Source organism: Balaenoptera physalus, assembly GCF_965194825.1.
Source record: "Balaenoptera physalus genome assembly, chromosome: 6".
In the NCBI taxonomy this organism is placed as follows: domain Eukaryota; kingdom Metazoa; phylum Chordata; class Mammalia; order Artiodactyla; family Balaenopteridae; genus Balaenoptera; species Balaenoptera physalus.
In genome coordinates this window covers 98,479,091-98,496,843 of record NC_138885.1, presented here as the reverse complement: position 1 = coordinate 98,496,843, position 17,753 = coordinate 98,479,091, and the positions used below count along the sequence as shown (strand labels likewise).

The 17,753-nt window shown below is 45.6% G+C and overlaps 2 protein-coding genes across 2 annotated transcripts in view; both read right to left on the bottom strand.

Moving 5' to 3' along the window:
- The window catches only part of LOC309663397 (cyclin-Y-like protein 1), a 596,208-nt gene that overhangs the window by 113,771 nt on the left and 464,684 nt on the right, over positions 1–17,753 (bottom strand). The window lies entirely within an intron of this gene.
- Positions 1–17,753, bottom strand: part of LOC309663399 (cyclin-Y-like protein 1) — a 409,321-nt gene that overhangs the window by 113,771 nt on the left and 277,797 nt on the right. The window lies entirely within an intron of this gene.

Here is a 17,753-nt window from a genome sequence, read left to right as displayed (position 1 = left end):
CTACTGGCATCTGGTGAGGCCAGGGAGGCTGCGAAACATCCCACAGCACACTGCATAGAGCCCCCTCCACAAAGAATTATTTGGATCAAATGTCAATATCACCAAGGTGGAGAACCCCAAATCTGAACCATACTAAGACTTCTATAATTCTGCCCAAGGTATATATACTGTGTACTTTCATTTTCCAAACCACTTTTATTCTTTTCAAAGTAGTACACGCACACAGGGGAGGCAAAACACTCCTCCTTTTTCACGGCAAGCTTTCCAGCACCATCTATCCTCAATTCTACTTCACAGAGCAACCACTTTCAAACCTTACAACTGTTTCTGTTATTGGCAGTGCTCCCTAGTATGGACTTCCATGTTTCTAAGTAAGCTGCTTATAATATATCCTATCAACGTCAGATACCACTTAACTTGATTTTCTCACACATGGAAGAGGATTTTTGGTTTTTAAAATTCCCATCACCAATCCTGGACTTACCCTCCCATGTTTCCCCAACAGTATAACATTTGGGGGGTTAAATCTAGACTGCACACGTATTATTTTGACAATGGAATCGGTACCGCTGAGCAAGCAGTATAGTGTGATTATGATTCCTTTCTTATGCAACTCTTAAATTTTCCTGGGATTATTGGTTGCCTCTGTTTTTATTTTCTTTGATAATTCCTCCAACACCCTCCACAACCTTTCAATTTTTAACTCGGATAATCTGTCACAGTTCCATGTCTATCCTGCCCTCACCCCCACCCCCTCTCCCCAAATATATACACACCAGACCTTCCTCTGGTCTCTGCTCCAGTCTGTACTCGTCAGAGGTGGGTCGGCTCAGAGCAGATGCCCCGAGATCACACCAGCATCCTGAGAATTCCTTCTGCCTCTTTCTGTTTCCAGGACCCCAAATCTTCCCCTTTCTTGGTTTACTCTCTCATTCTGATGGGACACATTCTCTAGTAGCTTCCTGAGAAGTGATGTATGAAATCTAAATTATACTGATATCCTGAACATGGACAAACAACTTTATGCTACTCTTAATTAACAACCAGTGAGGGAATGACTTCAAAATTCTGAGTGAAAATAAATTTTCATAGAATTCTAAGCTCAGTCTGTTTTCTAATTTAAGAAACATGATGTCATTCTGATTCAAAATCCTTCCTATGACTTTTTTTTAAATCTAGAAAGTGCTTAGATACTGCCTTTATCCCTGATTTTCTAAAATGACATGATGATGAGCCTTCATGTAGTAATTTTTTTGATGTGCTGAATTTTTATTCACTGTTCTAGTCACTTGGTTTGAAATTTCTCTCTTCTTCAGACTTGAGGTATTTTCCCCTCCCTCTCTTTCCTGGAATACCTGTTAGGCAAAAAGCTAACTAACCATCTCTCATCTGATAAAGCTTTCTGCACTGTACCTTCGTTATCTAGTAAGGTATTCATTTAGCCACATGTGACTACTGAGCACTTGAAATGTGGCCAGTACAACTGAGGGCCTGACTTTTAAATTGAATTTAATTTTAATTCATTTAATTTAAAGAGCCACACGTGGCCAGTGGCTACCATATGTGACAGCACAAATCTAAAGAGGAAAAAAAGACAGCAATGGAAGATCAGTGCCGTTAGCACCCACCCTGAGATGATATTAAACACGAGTTCAGAAGAAAAAATTGAGAGCAATTTCTAAATCCCCGCCGTTACTATTTCCAATATAAGGTTCTGTGATTTAATTCCTTAGGGCCTCCTTCCTCGTTAAGAACTTGAGGACCTTTTAGAATGATATCACACAAGCAGAAGCATCCCTCTGCACCTAAGACTGGATTTTATTACACCCAGTGTGTAAACAGGGCAACCGAGGGCCCTCTTTCATCTGAGGTGAGATAGGAAGGTCCCTCACAAAACAGAAATTTGTACCGTACTCACAACATCATAGCAGAAAATAGCAGCGAAACATAAAAAATAATAAAACACAAGGGACAACTGGTAGGTTGCTAATGGCAACTTCTTTGAATGCCACCTCATGACGGCAGTCAGGGAGCCCTCACCCCATCACACTTGGGTGTAGAACACGGCTCTCTACATATGCTTTGGCAAGAAACACTGCTTCTGCATAGTGGACGCTCCAGGGGAGAGAAACTAGAACAGCACGCAAGGCCTTCTCTGTGCATTCATTCATTCGCTTACTCATTCAACAAATGTCACAAATATCGTAAACTGTCATCTATCTATTAGCAACAACCAAGACAGAAAAGAGAACAAAACCAAACTGCACAAGTCCTATGCACCTGCCACAAAGCCAACCAGCCTCTTGTTTCATCAGAATCACTGAGAACCACTTTATTATGGCTGAGTACAGAATACAGCCGGCATGCCCTAGCTGTGCATTCAAAACAAACAGCAGGATCCCAACCAAAAGAAAGTCACTCTTCTTTTTTAATCTCTGAAGAAAAACAAACGTAGCACTGTAGGTACAGGGAAATAAATAGTCAGGAAACATCATTCATTTTTAATTTAAGAATCAATGGGGAAACATATTTTCTTCATATACTCTTCAGGTAAGTCATTTAATATCCATTCGTTCCTGCAAAATGACATTTTATTATGCTTGCAGGTTTTACAAGTTCAGTGTAAAAGTATGAGTTATTCAAATGAGGAGAAACAGAGACACTAACCAAGACACATATAAACTTGATTTCTTCTTTAAAGCATTATGACACTAATAACAAGTATTTAACGCTTGTAGAATTGGCAAAATCAGTATTGTGAGCATGCATTGATGTATATGAGCACATATATATAGACATGTGTATCATTTACCCATCACCCCACGACAGCAGATTCAACCATATACATGTCACACGTGACGAATGCAAAGCACTTTCCCAACTCACACCATGATATGCCAAATAAATCCCATATACAAAGACCAAGACAGGACTTGTCACATGAAAATCTGGTATGAGAGAGGTAACATAACATGACCCAATTGGGCTTACAACTATATAATCCATCCAGAGCTAATATCAACGGAAACAAAAACACGAAAAACTTTAATAAGCTATCAGTCGCACAATATTTGTTTGTAAGCGTTAAATTTTATTCAGTGGCATGAAATTTTATTTAGTGAGAGAAAAAGAATCACAACATTTAAAGATGATACATTAAAGTATTAGGATAGGGACTTCCCTGGTGGCTCAGCGGTTAAGAATCCGCCTGCCAATGCAGGGGACACGGATTCGAGCCCTGGTCCAGGAAGATGCCATATGCCACGGAGCAACTAAGCCCGTGCGCCACAACTACTGAGCCTGCGCTCTAGAGCCCGTGAGCCACAACTACTTAAGCCTGAGCTCTAGAGCCCGTGCTCCGTCCTCAGCGAGAGAAGCCACTGCAATGAGAAGCCCACACACCGCAACGAACAGTAGCCCCCACTCGCCGCAACTAGAGAAAGCCCGCGCGCAGCAAAGAAGACCCAACGCAGCCAAAAATAAATAAATTTATTAAAAAATAAATAAAGTATTAGGAAAGCATGATCTTTCTTATTCAGCAAATTGTCAACCAACAGCAATCTGAATCGCTCCCCACAGATATAACACCAAACTATCGATATAATCTTCAGGTGACACATCAGTTTCTGGTCTATAGATGACACAATGAGGGTACCATGGGGTAGAAGAGAATGCCAATTAATCTCTTCCTCAACTCCCAAAGCACTCTCTCCACATTTTGCAATGAGCACTAAGTGTACTTTTAAATGTAATTGTCAAGCACGTTATTTAGTCACTGAAATTATCATAGAAGTTTCTGAACGCCATATGGTCCCGGTGTTCATGTTTCAGTTTCTATGATTTGCAAACACATCCTACTCTCCCACCCCTCACCTGGAAAGGTCAAGTGTACCGTCCTCAATTTCATTTAGCAACACAGCAAGCAAATCCCTTTGGGAAAACAAATTCAATTCTGTGCTTACCTAAATACCTCAAAATCTAGGACACCAATGGCAATGACCAGCTAATTCAAGAACAGAGTATTAAAACACACGTGCACACACACACACAAACAGGCACACAAACACATCTTCCTATTCACAAACCAAAGTGCTTCTTCAAGTGTCACCTCCCTATTTAAGGACATCAGAAAGATGTCCTAAGTAAAAATAAAAATTTTAAACTAAAACCAAAACACCCAACACTCTCACACAAATACACTAGAGTTTCACTATACTGAAAGAAGCTCAAGAACACTCATAAGGCAGAGACCAAAATTATGCAACTCTCTGATCCTTCCCCCTTTGGAAACAAGATGCCCTCAAAATGACTTAAACCCCAGCCTTTTCCAAAAGTGGGAAAAAAATTTTTTTATTTGTCAAATTAACGACTGGGAGGTGGTGGGTCACTAGGAATTCTGTTTCAGTTTGCACTGAGGGTCAGTCCTGCCCCCAAGTCTTTAGACCAGTGGCTCCCAGCTGGGGGTGACTGCGGTCCCCAAGAGATGTCTGGAGACGTTTCAGGTGGCCACACCTGAGGCTGAAACTGAGGGTTTCTCCATCACCAGCAAGCTCAGGCAGTTCAGCTAACAAACATGTCTCCAGTCTGTCTACAGCTGCCTCAGCACACCACAGACTCTGTCTGGCCCTGCCATGCCTCACCCCCGGGCCCCAATCTTTTGCCCCGGCTGTTAACAAGCTCTCCTAGCTGGTTTCACGTTCCCCAGCCTCGCGCCTTTGCGAGAACCCATGCGTTCGACCCTGAGAACTGTATCGCTGGTAGCATCTCCAAGTCACCTGCCCTTCTCACCCTGTCTGCAAGCGCCCCACTGACCCCACGCCTTGCTGCCAGAGGCATTTCTTCCAGGCACACCCCTCGGGTCCCATAATGAACGTGAGAACCGAGACGCAGCTCGGCCTTAGCAGCTCTTCTGGTTGTGATACGGACATGTCCTGTTATTCTATCCAGGATGCAGTTGGCCTGGCAACTGGAGTGGGGTAGCTGGGGCCAGAAGGGCTGTGACAACCCACCCCCGGCCGGCTGCACGCATCCTTGGGCCAGGCTTCCCCAAGCCTGCAGTTCCACGTCTGCACAAAGGGGACAGGTAATGACGGAACCCTCACAACAACATCAGGGGTGGACCCCACCATGCACACGCACAGAAAGGACAGAGAACCCTCCCTGGCACAGAGAGACCACCACCTAAGCATTGGAGAAAACTCCTTTCACCACTGTGGTCCACACATTCCGGAATCAGCTTACAGCCTCGTCACCAAGTGTACGTGTGGCCCCAGACAAGAACCTGTGAGCCTCCTAGTTCCCTCTCCCTCTAAAAACGGGACGAAGGACGCCTACGTTACACGACGGTCGGGAGGAATAGAGACCTTGATTGTGAAATACACAGCACAGCTCCTGGCCCATCAAAGCAATTAACCAGAGGCCATTACTACGGGCTGTTATTAACGGGGAATAGCCAAGGCCCTGAACTGATCCAGAAAAGTCACTCCAAATCTTTCCTTCTCATAAACTCGAAAAATAGCTATTCTTCCTGCACTAATTCTTTTTTTTTTTTTTAATTTATTTATTTATTATTTATGGCTGTGTTGGGTCTTCGTTTCTGTGCGAGGGCTTTCTCTAGTTGCGGCAAGTGGGGGCCACTCTTCATCACGGTGCGCGGGCCTCTCATTATCGCGGCCTCTCTTGTTGCGGAGCACAGGCTCCAGATGCGCAGGCTCAGTAATTGTGGCTCACGGGCTCAGTTGCTCCGCGGCATATGGGATCTTCCCGGACCAGGGCTCGAACCCGTTTCCCCTGCATTGGCAGGCAGATTCTCAACCACTGCGCCACCAGGAAAGCCCTGCACTAATTCTTTATACTTGTTTAGCGGGAGACCCATAAGAACTTTTACTTCAATAACCTTGATTTCATTTCCTGCTTTTCAACTAAAGTTATGAAGCATAATCAAGGCTCTGAGGCCCAGTTTTCAATGGAGTTTAGAGGAAAGTGCTCTACCACTCTTGTGGAGACAGAAAAAGAATTTCCGCTCCATTCAATGTACCTTTAAGCCCAGGAATTTATTTTTTAATGGCTTTTTTTCCCCAGTAAAATTAAATGATTCAGGACTTATGTTAATTGTTATGAATCTTTCTTTCATAGATTGGTTTCTAAAGGACTTTAATTTTCACACTTGAAAGGCCTAGAAAGTTTAACTAGGGTCTGCTCACCAGCTGCTTTTGACTCAGTCCTCATCGTACTAAATTTAGACATACACTTTGCCCCGACGGACTTCAACAGCACACATTCAAGCAGCTACATTAAAATAACATGCTGCTAGCGCATCAGAACTCAAAAGCCACTGTAAGCCGGCAACTTCCAAGAAGACACAGCACTCTCTCATTCCCTAAAATACCTAATAATTTCCCACCTGGGAAAAGAAAGGAAGAAAATGATTTGAGGTGGGTCCCAAACACACACACGCACAAAATAGCAAAAGTAACATAATTAACCGGGTAAATCAGGGCAAACAGAAGGTAATGGCACGAAAAAATGAGATAAAGCTGAAAGGTGAAGACAGGACCCAAAGTTTGCCATCAGACACAACTTGACATCAGTTGGAAGGGAACTATATAAATCAGATTCTGAGTTTCCTAGACATCGATTCAAAGAAACAAATATAATTAGATGCTTGATTCACAGTATCCAAAAAATGAAGGAGATACAAATATCAAAAACACAGCCTCTAGAGTTTGATACACATATAAAATTTCTCCCATGGGTCCCAGAGAGGAAACTGTGGACTCGGTAGAACTCTACCCTCAGTAACTGCTGTCCACCAGATTTTCACTGGGTCACTTTTAAAATAACCCTCAGTGTTAGATAACCATACAGCACCAAAGCACAGCTCAGTAAATCAAATTTACAAGTGGGTAACAATATGGTAGCAGCATGTAGATCTCCGCACAGCCCAGTTTACTCCAAGGCTACGTCTTAGAAGTGCTCCAAGTCCCAACTGGGGGGCGGGTCTCCTGGGGTCGCAGAAACACATTACAGTATATCGTAAACACATTTTGGTGCCAATAAATATACCACTTCTACAGTATTGCTTCTAATGGTTGCCTAGTAACCGACTGTATGGGCTAGATCATACTGTGATTTTCACCACTGCGTTCAATTGCTTGGTATTGTAAGCGATGCCCCAATAAAACAAGGAGAAACATTTTGTAAGTGTCAAAAACTTTTGCGAACTACCTACACTAAAAAAAAGAAAGCTGGGGCTTCCCTGGTGGCTCAGTGGTTGAGAATCCGCCTGCCAAGGTAGGGAACACGGGTTCAAGCCCTGGTCCGGGAAGATCCCACATGCCGCGGAGTAACTAAGCCCGTGTGCCACAACTACTGAGCCTGCGCTCTAGAGCCCGCGAGCCACAACTACTGAAGCCCGCGTGCCCCAACTACTGAAGCCCATGCGGCTAGACCCCGTGCTCCTCAACAAGAGAAGCCACCGCAATGAGAAGCCCGCGCACCGCAATGAAGAGTAGCCTCTGCTTGCCACAACGAGAAAGCCCGCCGCAACTAGAGAAAGCCCGCACACAGCAACGAAGACCCAACGCAGCCAAAAATTTTTTAAAAATTAAAAAACAAAGCTGCATTTTATTACCTAATGTTTAAGGGAAAACACCTAATAGCAAGACTACATAATGGCAGTTAATTCCAAGGTGCCTTTGAAATTGTTTATGGTTCTGTTAATCACAATAGGGTCTAAAGGTATTTGCAGAATAGCAGCACACACGACACGTGAACCATGCCTGGTATGTGTGTGAACAAATTTCCAAGCTTCCTGAGAAATAATTACAAAATATGTGGCATTAAAACTTTTCCACAAATTTGAGTTGAGAACTTCAGGAAAAACATCGTGAGCTAACCATGACCTTTATTTCACAGCAAGATATTCACCTGTCTTTCTTCTTGAGACGATCCTGGTTGATCCCCGCCGTCCCAAGGTAATTATTAACAGTGCTGCCTTTCCCTCTCAGAAGTGCCCCAATTTGGACAATAAATTATATGGCCGCTCGACTCAACAACCAAGATGGCCTAGGTTCCAGAACAACAAGCTAGGAATGCTAAGGTCCCAGACATGGGTTTCTGCATAAAGAAGAAGGAAGTTATTAAATCTGGAGAGCCTAACACAGCAAAGGTGGTGGAAGCGGCCCTCGGTCAGAACCACGTGAATTGTCAAAGGAAGCTTCCTACTCTGCTGTCTTGAAATAATCCACTCCTTCCACACAGCCAACAAGTGTAATGACCAGGCCTCATCCTTCCCACTTCTCGGGGACATCTGGCATTACTGTTTCTATAACCCTCTCCTCCACTGGCTCATGTCATGGCCACAGTTATCCAAGTGAATGGGTCCAGAGCAATCCAGCTGCATACAACTTGTTGCATACAACTTCCCCCTGCCTCATCTTTCCCCCTGCAAAGCCACACATACATCTTCCTAAACCAAAGGTTTAGGAACTCATCACTCAAAATACATAATGGAAAACATCACTGCTCCGGAAAACACCCAACTCACTCCTTGCAGTTCCTGACTGAACCCCTGGTTCCTACACCAGAAAAGCAGAAAAGCAGGCGGTAGGGACTAATACCAGGTCAAGAATAAATTGTTAAACTACTGTAACCGATGCCATCTATGGTAGCAGAGTCACCCCTCCGCACCCAAGTTGTGCCCATCCTAATCCCCAGAACCTGTGAATATGGCAGGTTCCCTGGAGCGGGGGAGTTAACAGTGCAGATGGAATTCAGGTTGCTAATCTAACCCTAAAAAAAAAAAGTTATCCTGGATTACACAGGTGGCCCAAAGTAATCAGGGGAGTCCTTTTAGTGGGGAAGAGGGTTTCAGGACAGCCAACGTCCAAGCAATGCAATGTGAGAAAGACTCAGCCATGGCTGGCTCTGAAGAGGGAGTAAGGAAGGGGCCAGGAGCCAAGGAACACAGGCGGCTTCTGGAAGCTGCAAGAGGCAACTGAAAACAAAACAAAACAAATATTTCCCCTAGAGCCTCCAGAAAATAAGTGTCCCTGCAGACACCTCAATTTTAGTCCAGGGAGAGCCGTGTTGGACTTGTGACCTCCAGAACCGTGAAGTACTAAACGTACGTCATCTTAAGCCCCTACGTTTGTGGTCATTTGTTCCAGGAACCACAGGAACCAAATACAGCCTCCTGCTTGCTGAATACCAGTTCCCTCTGTGCTATAACCCCTTTAAGAGGGATTATAATCTGGGCGTCAGGGAACGTACAGTGCAATCCATCTGTGGTCTCTATAGCTGCTTGAGAAGCTGCAGCATCAATGCTGGCTGCAGGGAGGACTTCAGTCACTCGGGGTGGGATGAGGGGGAGGCGAGTGGGGACCCCGAGAGTGAGCACCTCCTTAAGTTTCATGCCTCTCCAAGGGGGCTCGCTCACCTCACCCCTGTCGGGGCCTCACTTCCTCAGCATCTGGCCCCAACTCCCCCGCAGTGCCAGGTTTCGTGTCCTATGGCCGTGCTGTCTATTTCCTGATGAGGATTCTGTTCTGAAAACCTGCACTCTCCTTCCCAGTGTTTCACCCCTCAGCCCGTCCTTTTAGAGTCCAAGCGAGTCTTGTTGCAGGGGCTTTGGGAATGGACTCGCCCGTCCTGACTCATCCTTTGTGCCCGAGGAGCCCTGAGTCTCTGCGGCCTCTGGGCGGGTGTGGGGGTGGTGGTGGTGTCAGTGCCACCGTTTCTTCCTCTCTTGGGCATCACTCGTTAATTCCTCTGCTCTCCCATCTGCTCAGACCAAGCTTTATGAGATGCTCATTACCCTATAGAGACACAGAAGATCCGCTCAGCTCCTTTCTTCAAGGAACTCGTGATCTTTAAAGCAGGCGATGAAAACCCCTCATTTCCTACTCAACAAGCGACGCTGTGGGCCTTACAACTGAGGTTGAGGAAGTTCTTTGAGAGATGATGACAAGTGCTGGTGAGGATGTGGAGGAACTGGAACGCTCACACATCGTGGGGAGGAACATACAATGACACTGCCACTTTGGAGAACAGTCTGGCTGTCCCTCAGAAAGTTACACATGGAGTGACCGTATGGCCCGGCAATTCCACCCTGAGGAATAGACGCAAAAGAAATGAAGACAGACGTCCACACAAAAACCTATGAACAATGGTCACAGCAGCTCATTCATAAGAGCCAAAAAGTGGAAACGGCCCACACACCCACCAACTGATGAGTGAATAAGCAAAATGTGGTATATTCATAACAACAGAATATCATTCAACAATAAAAAAAGAGTGAAGTGCTGACTCACACAACAACATGAATGAACGCTGAAAGCAGTATACTAAGGACTCCCCGGGTGGCGCAGTGGTTAAGAATCCGCCTTCTGATGCAGGGGACACGGGTTCGAGCCCTGGTCTGGGAAGATCCCACATGCTGTGGAGCAACTGAGCCCGTGCACCACAACTACTGAGCCTGTGCGCCACAACTACTGAGCCCACGTGCCACTACTGAAGCCCACGCACCTAGAGCCCATGCTCCGCAACAAGAGAAGCCACCGCAAGGAGAAGCCCACGCCCCGCAACGAAGAGTAGCCCCCGTTCGCCGCGACTAGAGAGAGCCCACGTGCAGCAACGAAGACCCAACGCAGCTAAAAATAAATAAATTTAAGAAAGCAGTATGCTAAATGAAAGGTCAGACACAAAAGACACATATTATATGATTCTACTTGTTTGAAATGTCCAGAACAGGCAAATCCATAGAGACACAAAACAGACTGTGTTGCCAGGGGCTTCATGGGTAGGGGAGTAGTGCCAACGGGCACAGGGATTCTTTTTAGGTGATAAATGTTCTAAAATTGTATTGTGGCGATGGCTGCACAGCTCTGTAAATTTACTAAAGATCACTGAATTGAACATTTACAACAGGTGAATTGTGGTATGTCAATTATGCCTCAATAAAGCTGTTTTTTAAAAAAACCTCTCTGAGATCCTTAAAGCAAAGATTAGCTATGTATATGTGCACAAATGTACAACAAAACATACAGTTACATTGTTATCATACAATCTAAAATCTAGAGACAACTTCCAATTTTTTTAAAAAATGAAACCTCTTTATTTGTTCTGTTACAAAGGATTTAAATAAGCTCACTGCCTCTAATGTCAAATGCCTAATTGCATAATTTAAGTTGGTAAGAGGCCTATAGATAGGCTTTCTCATTCAAATTACACCTGAACAATAAGTTTTATTCCATCAACTCATATTTATACATAACATGATTTTCAGCCGGTTTGAGATGAAAACTGAACACGTAAAACATTTCTTCTTATAGTCACAACAGAATCCAGAAGATGAAACTCACTAGAATATCCGCTTATTAGGACTCAAGAATCGTAACACCTGAAGCCCTAGTTTAAGTGGATTTTAAATTCAGTATAAGTGGATTAAGAAATCCAATTTTCTGGTGTCATACATGACAAAAGCTTCAAGAATGACAGTAAATTATATATTTTTAAATTGCCCAGTAGGTAATAAACCTGTTGTTGGGTTTTTTCCAGATGGCGTAAATTTCAGCCCTGCTTAGAAAAAAAAAAAAAAAAAAGACGTATGGAACTCACACACTTTAATGTCAGCTCATTTCTGTGAAAGTACTCTTCCATGTCGGACTGAACCATCATTATAAAATCAGAATTTTGTAGGGCTATTATTTTTCCCAGGTTCTGCAAAAGAACATGGTCAAATCTGGTCAATCTTGGCAGCACACGTCACACTGGGCAGAAACAGGATCTAGGAAGATGGCGACAGCAAACACCGCCAGGCTGTATGTCTCACTGCAAGAGGAGGAAGCAAAGTCCTGGACCCTGACCTCCTACCACTTGCTAGCTGAACCCCTTCGACCCTGCGTATGAAACTCCTGACTGGAGCACCTAGACGGGTGTGTCCCCTATCTTAGTATGCTATGGCTGTTGTAGCAAATGACCACACACTCAGCAGCTTTAAGCAACGCAGACTGACTGTGTTACACTCTGGAGGTCAGGTGTCAACAGTGGGTCACAGGGCTGTGCTCCTTCTAGAGGCACCAGGGAGGGGAGAAGCTGGGTCCTGACCTTGTGCAGCTTCCGGAGGCCGCCCGCCTTCCTTGGCACATGGGCCCACATCACTCCAGCCTGTGCTTCACTGGGCACATCCCCTCTGATGCTCACCCCCTCTTCGTCCACTCCGACGTACCTCTGTGGTGACGACTCTGGGCTCAGGAGGATCATGTCCCCACCTGCAGATCCTGAAATCACATCTGCAAAGTCCCTTTTGCCGTGTGAGGTCACACGTTCACAGGCTCCAGCATCAGGCCTGGGACGTCCTTCGAGGGCCATGACTCTGCCTACCACAAGTACCAAGGACCAACTTGAGAAATGTGAAAAGAACCTGGAGTCTATGAAACATGACACAAGAGTAAGGCACAGCGGCGGGAACAGAGATTGGAAACAGCAGTGTTCATTTTTACAACGTTGACCGGTGGTGGTAGTAGCCTTTCTTTGCTTTAGGCCAATCCACACATTTCTGCCTGTTTCTGGTGGCCTCTGGCCTCCACCTCACCATCTGTACAGAACTGTGGTCAAGGGAGCGGGCAGAGGTGGGCTCCGCCTTGTGAACTTCACAGTTCAGGCTGGAGCCCCAGAAGTGGAGGCAAGCCCGGCCAGCTCCTACTCGCGGGAGCCTGCCTTGGAAGGCACACAAACTCTTGAGTCTTAACCCTATCTAATCCTCCCACGGACTACAATCCCCACATCACAGATATACAGACCGAGGCCAGATGATTTTCACAGGATCACACAGCTATGCGGCAGCAGAGTCCTAGACCGGCCCCTCGTCCACCGCACAGAAAGGCCATGGCATCTTCCTTCCTCAAAGGCTATGGGGTCAGCCCAGTCCCTAAATGCCTCCACTCTCTTTTTCCTAAAACACCCAAACCAGAAGCACGTGACCTCACAGCCAAGAGAAATACAACCATGAGATTCACAGCCCCAAATGGAGGCACAGTCGAGGCCCCCTCGGCAAGCTGGGCCCAGCTTTGCATGACGTGGCCCTGCCCACTCGGGGCCTCACACACCTGCCCTGCTCCCTCACCTAAGGGCCTTGCACCCACTCGTCCAGCAGGTCCTTCTCAGGGCACACGGCAACACCCATACCTTCACCCCAGCTCTGCCCCCTGCAACGGGGGCCGCTGGCACCACGCCCGCCTCTCCAAAGAGCTAAAGTTCTCAAGGGGAGCGGTATGCTTGTTCTCTACGACTCCAAGCCAGCCGAGCGCCTGGCACAGCACGTGCTCATGAAATGTGGGCACCGTGAATCCACATTCTTCACCTCCACGGGCAAAGCTGAACATGGACAAATGTCCCATGTCCTCTCCACAAACATTTTGGAACACAAGCATTTCCAAAAACTAGCATGTGCCAATACAATTCTTCCTCCATATTTACAGGGAGCTGTATGTTCGCATAAGAGCCCCTCTCTCTTTACCCATCTCTGCTTCTGGACCAGGAAGTTGTATAGGAGAACAGTGCAACATAACCAACTTACGTGTGCAAAAGAAAATTTTGTTGAAATGTGCCACGCTAAAAATTAGAATGTTGTAAACTACATTTTGAAAATATGAAATCAACTCTACTTTGCACCCTTGAGTGGAAGAAGAAACGAGGCCCTTTGGTCTTAATGTCACTACCACCACCATCATCAACGAGACATATGCAGCAGCACACAGGAAATTACAATCTCTGCGGAAATGCTGCGGATTCATTTTAAAACCAGCTTTCAGGGCACAGTCCCACAGCACACGTCCTGTGTACAGAGGCAGTGTTGTGTGTGCATGCGTCTGTGTGTAAGAGAGAGAGAGAGAGAGAGACAGAGTGCATGCCTGTGCACATGTGTATATGTGTCTGTGCATATATAATATCTTACATTAAAAAAATCATGAAGTGGGACTTCCCTGGTGGCGCAGTGGATAAGATTCTGCACTCCCAATGCAGGGGGCCCGGGTTCGTTCCCTGCTCAGGGAACTAGATCCCACATGCATGCCACAACCAAGAGTTTGCATGCCACAACTAAGGAGCCCACGTGCCGCAACTAAGGAGCCTGAGAGCCACAACTAAGGAGCCCGCCTGCCGCAACTAGGACCCCGTGCAAATAAATAAATAAATAAAAATAAAATTTTTAAAAAGTCATTAAGTGAGGCTCCAAAACACCCTCGAGTCCCGAGTTTGCGAGCCTCAGTACTATGAACGTTTGGGTCCAGTCGTTTCTGGGGTGGGAGCTGCTGTGTGCATTGTAGGATGTCTAGCAGCATCCTTGGCCTTCACGCACTAGAAGCCAAGAACATTCCTCTTAATCTCCACCTGTGACAACCAAAAATGTCTCCAGACATTGCCAGATATTCCCTGGGGAACACAGTTGCCCCTGGTTGAGAACCACAGCTCTCAGCTACCAAAAAGTCCCCAGGATGAGTGTGGCCGGATTATTTAAAGCATACAGGGTCCCTGAAACCAGAACAATCTACTTTCCCAGATTATTATGAATTACAATGAGAATTATCTTTCTTTGAGGGGATCTTAAAAACGCAATAAATTCTGCATTACACTTTGTTGACCTACACTCTGTTAAAACGACCAAAATGTTAAATTCTTACAAAGGAAACCTTTCGAAGTCATTTTTCCACACAACGAAAAGAGTCAGTATTTTACTGAGATGATTCTGAAGAGTCTAACAAAAATCAAAACTGCTTTCTTTCATTAGTCTTACACCGAAGCCTGTAATCAGGGAGAGAACGCAGCAGACAGTCCTGCATTAACCCAGATTCCATCTTTAGCTCGTTTGACCGAGATTTTCATAGGTTACACAAATATTACCTTTAAATTAGTGTTTATCTTCCTCCAACATGTGGACAAAGAATGAAATGTATTGCTGGAAACAGAGTCTACATAAAAGCTTTAATTTTCTCCTTTATCCAGAACGCCAATGAGAATTCTCAACGCTTTCGTCTACCTGACTCTTCCCCCACCACTAATGGCATAGAGCCTTTTGGGCAGGATCAGAGAGCAGTACTTCTGGGATCCCAGGCCCATGGCTCCTCTTAAAAACAACTGTGATCCGAAGCGAAGGGGCTCTGAGTGATTTCTAAGCTGGATCCTCCAGGTGGGCATGGAGTAGGGGAACGGGCCACGTCTCCCCATCGTGCCCTGAATCCTCCGAAAGCTCTGTGATCTGTTCCCGCCATCCCTCCAGGCTTCCATCCCACACTGAAGGCTGCATAAAGTGAAAGCTTCCTTCACAACTACTTTTAGAACCTGGGTAGAGGGGAGCCGACCCCGTACTCTTTTTCTCCAGAGTTTGAGAGGGAACTGACCGGTGCACATGACTAAGTCCAGGCCGTGAGGTGTCCAAGTCACGTCCGACCCCCCAACACACACACCCCCATGCTCAAAAACCACCGGCAGGTGAAAGCATCGCAAAACAAACTCTGCAGGGTGAGCCCAAGGTACGACGGAACTCCCGCTCGCAAGAGGGCCTGCTTGGTACAGAAGGAAGCAAACCATTCCCCTGATTTCTACTCATAAAGCGTAAGAATTGGGGCAGCTTTTATAACGTCTTGAGACACACAATCCGTAGCATCTGTTCGGAGGGTCTGATTCCATACAGTTGGAGTCAGTGGATCTTTCTGGAAAGGGCGAGACAGGAAATATTTTAGGGTTGGTAATTGAGAATACAGCGTAGAAATTATATAACGAGAGAGAAAACAAATTTTCCCCAAACTTTCACTGACAAAAATCAAAATTTTGTGAATTCAAAATTTGCATTTCCTATCATTTTCATGCGTCATGAAATATTCCTCTGTGATGTTTTCCCCCCAATCATTAAATAATGTCAAAACCATTCTCAGCTGGAAGGCTGCACAGGTGGACCCCACCTCCTGGGGGCAGACCCTGCAGGCCCAGCTCAGGGCCTGGGGAGGACAGAAGGCCGCGCAGGCAGCCGCAGGCAAAGACGGGAGAGAGAGAGAGAGAGAGAAAGAGAGAGAGAGAGAGAGGGGGAGAGAGAGAGAGAGAGAGGGAAATCCAGACGGAGACATCACCGGGGCAAAGGGCTTTCTGAGCCCAAAACGCTATCTTTGTGTTGTCTGTGCTAAGAAACCTGTATCAGGGGACAACTGATATCTTCAAGTGTGAGAAAGGCGTGGTATTTTGTATATAAACGACACTGCTTACCCCCATAACTTTGCGCCTTTCAGTGTGGCTGGCTTGTGATAGCTTCTTTTATGTGTTACACACACGTAATTTGAATGCTGAGTGATCACAAATGGCCCTAGTTGTACATCTCTTCACCACGTCACTGGAGAAACCCTTATAATTCCAAAAGAGCACTGAAAGTCCTACAAACCAAGCTTAATAAACGGTAAAACATGTGATGCTAAAGTGGGATGCATCCACAGGTTAGCCACTGACTTTATGAAATGTACACCCAACTTGAGCAGGTGTCTGACAGATAAAAGTATGTTTTATTGACAGTTCTCACGAAACTGGTGTCCAGGTACAAATGTCCCCACCCTTTCAGCTCTGCACACAGCCTAAGACCATTGTGATGGGAACTCCCCAGAGGGCCTTTATCAACGTTCACAATTTTCATGCTTTCATAATGATCAGTCACAAACCCTACTTAAAGAGGTGACATTCTGTTTATATAAGAATCATCAATAGGGCTTCCCTGGTGGCGCAGTGGTTAAGAATCCGCCTGCCAAGGCAGGGGACATGGGTTCAAGCCCTGGTCCGGGAAGATCCCACATGCCACGGACCAGCTAAGCCTGTGCGCCACAGCTACTGAGCATGCGCCCTAGAGCCCACGAGCCACAACTACTGAGCCCGCGTGCCACAACTACTGAAGCCCGTGCGCCTAGAGCCCATGCTCCGCAACAAGAGAAGCCACCGCAATGAGAAGCCCGCACACCACAACGAAGCCCGCGCGCAGCAACGAAGACCTGACACAGCCAATATATAAATAAGTAAAATAAATTTATAAAATAAAAAAATCATCAATAGATCTTTAAAGGGGGGCTTTTAATCACGTTAAAGAAATGCAGAAAGAACAAAGAAAAGAAGAAGAAAGCCATGAGGATGGACTGAACAGGTGAAGTGAAAATAGTGTGGAAGTGTAAGGACAGAAAAGGGACTCCTCAGTACACATACACATAGAGTGTCAACTTTTGGACCATGTAAATGTTTTTTACATCCAAAAATATCCTTACTCTCCAAAGGTTCAGCAAAGAAGAAAGAGGAAAGGGAGAGGAAGAAAGAGAAAGAAAGGGAAAGAAATTTACTGTTCGAGAGATAAAGCAAATACGGCAAAATGTTAACACCTGATGAATGTATTCTTTACGTTTTCCATGGGTTTGAAATTTTTCAAAATACAAAGTGGAGGAAAAGAACGGAATACAGCTTGGCTTTAACTGAGTTATTCTGCCCTCTGACACCAGCTCCACTGGCTACTATTTGTCTTCAACAAAACATCCAGTTCGGTCAGTCTTAATATTGAAATAAAAGTTCAAATTATTCTTATTTAAAAAAACAAAAACAAAAACCAAACCCACTGACTCGGCACTTGTGTCGAGCTGGATATTTCTGGTTCACCGTGCGAGTGTTACTAGTCTCTCCAAGTCTCTCTGGAGAGCCGGGCTGGCGTGCCCATCCTCCCCCTGCAGACTCCGTGA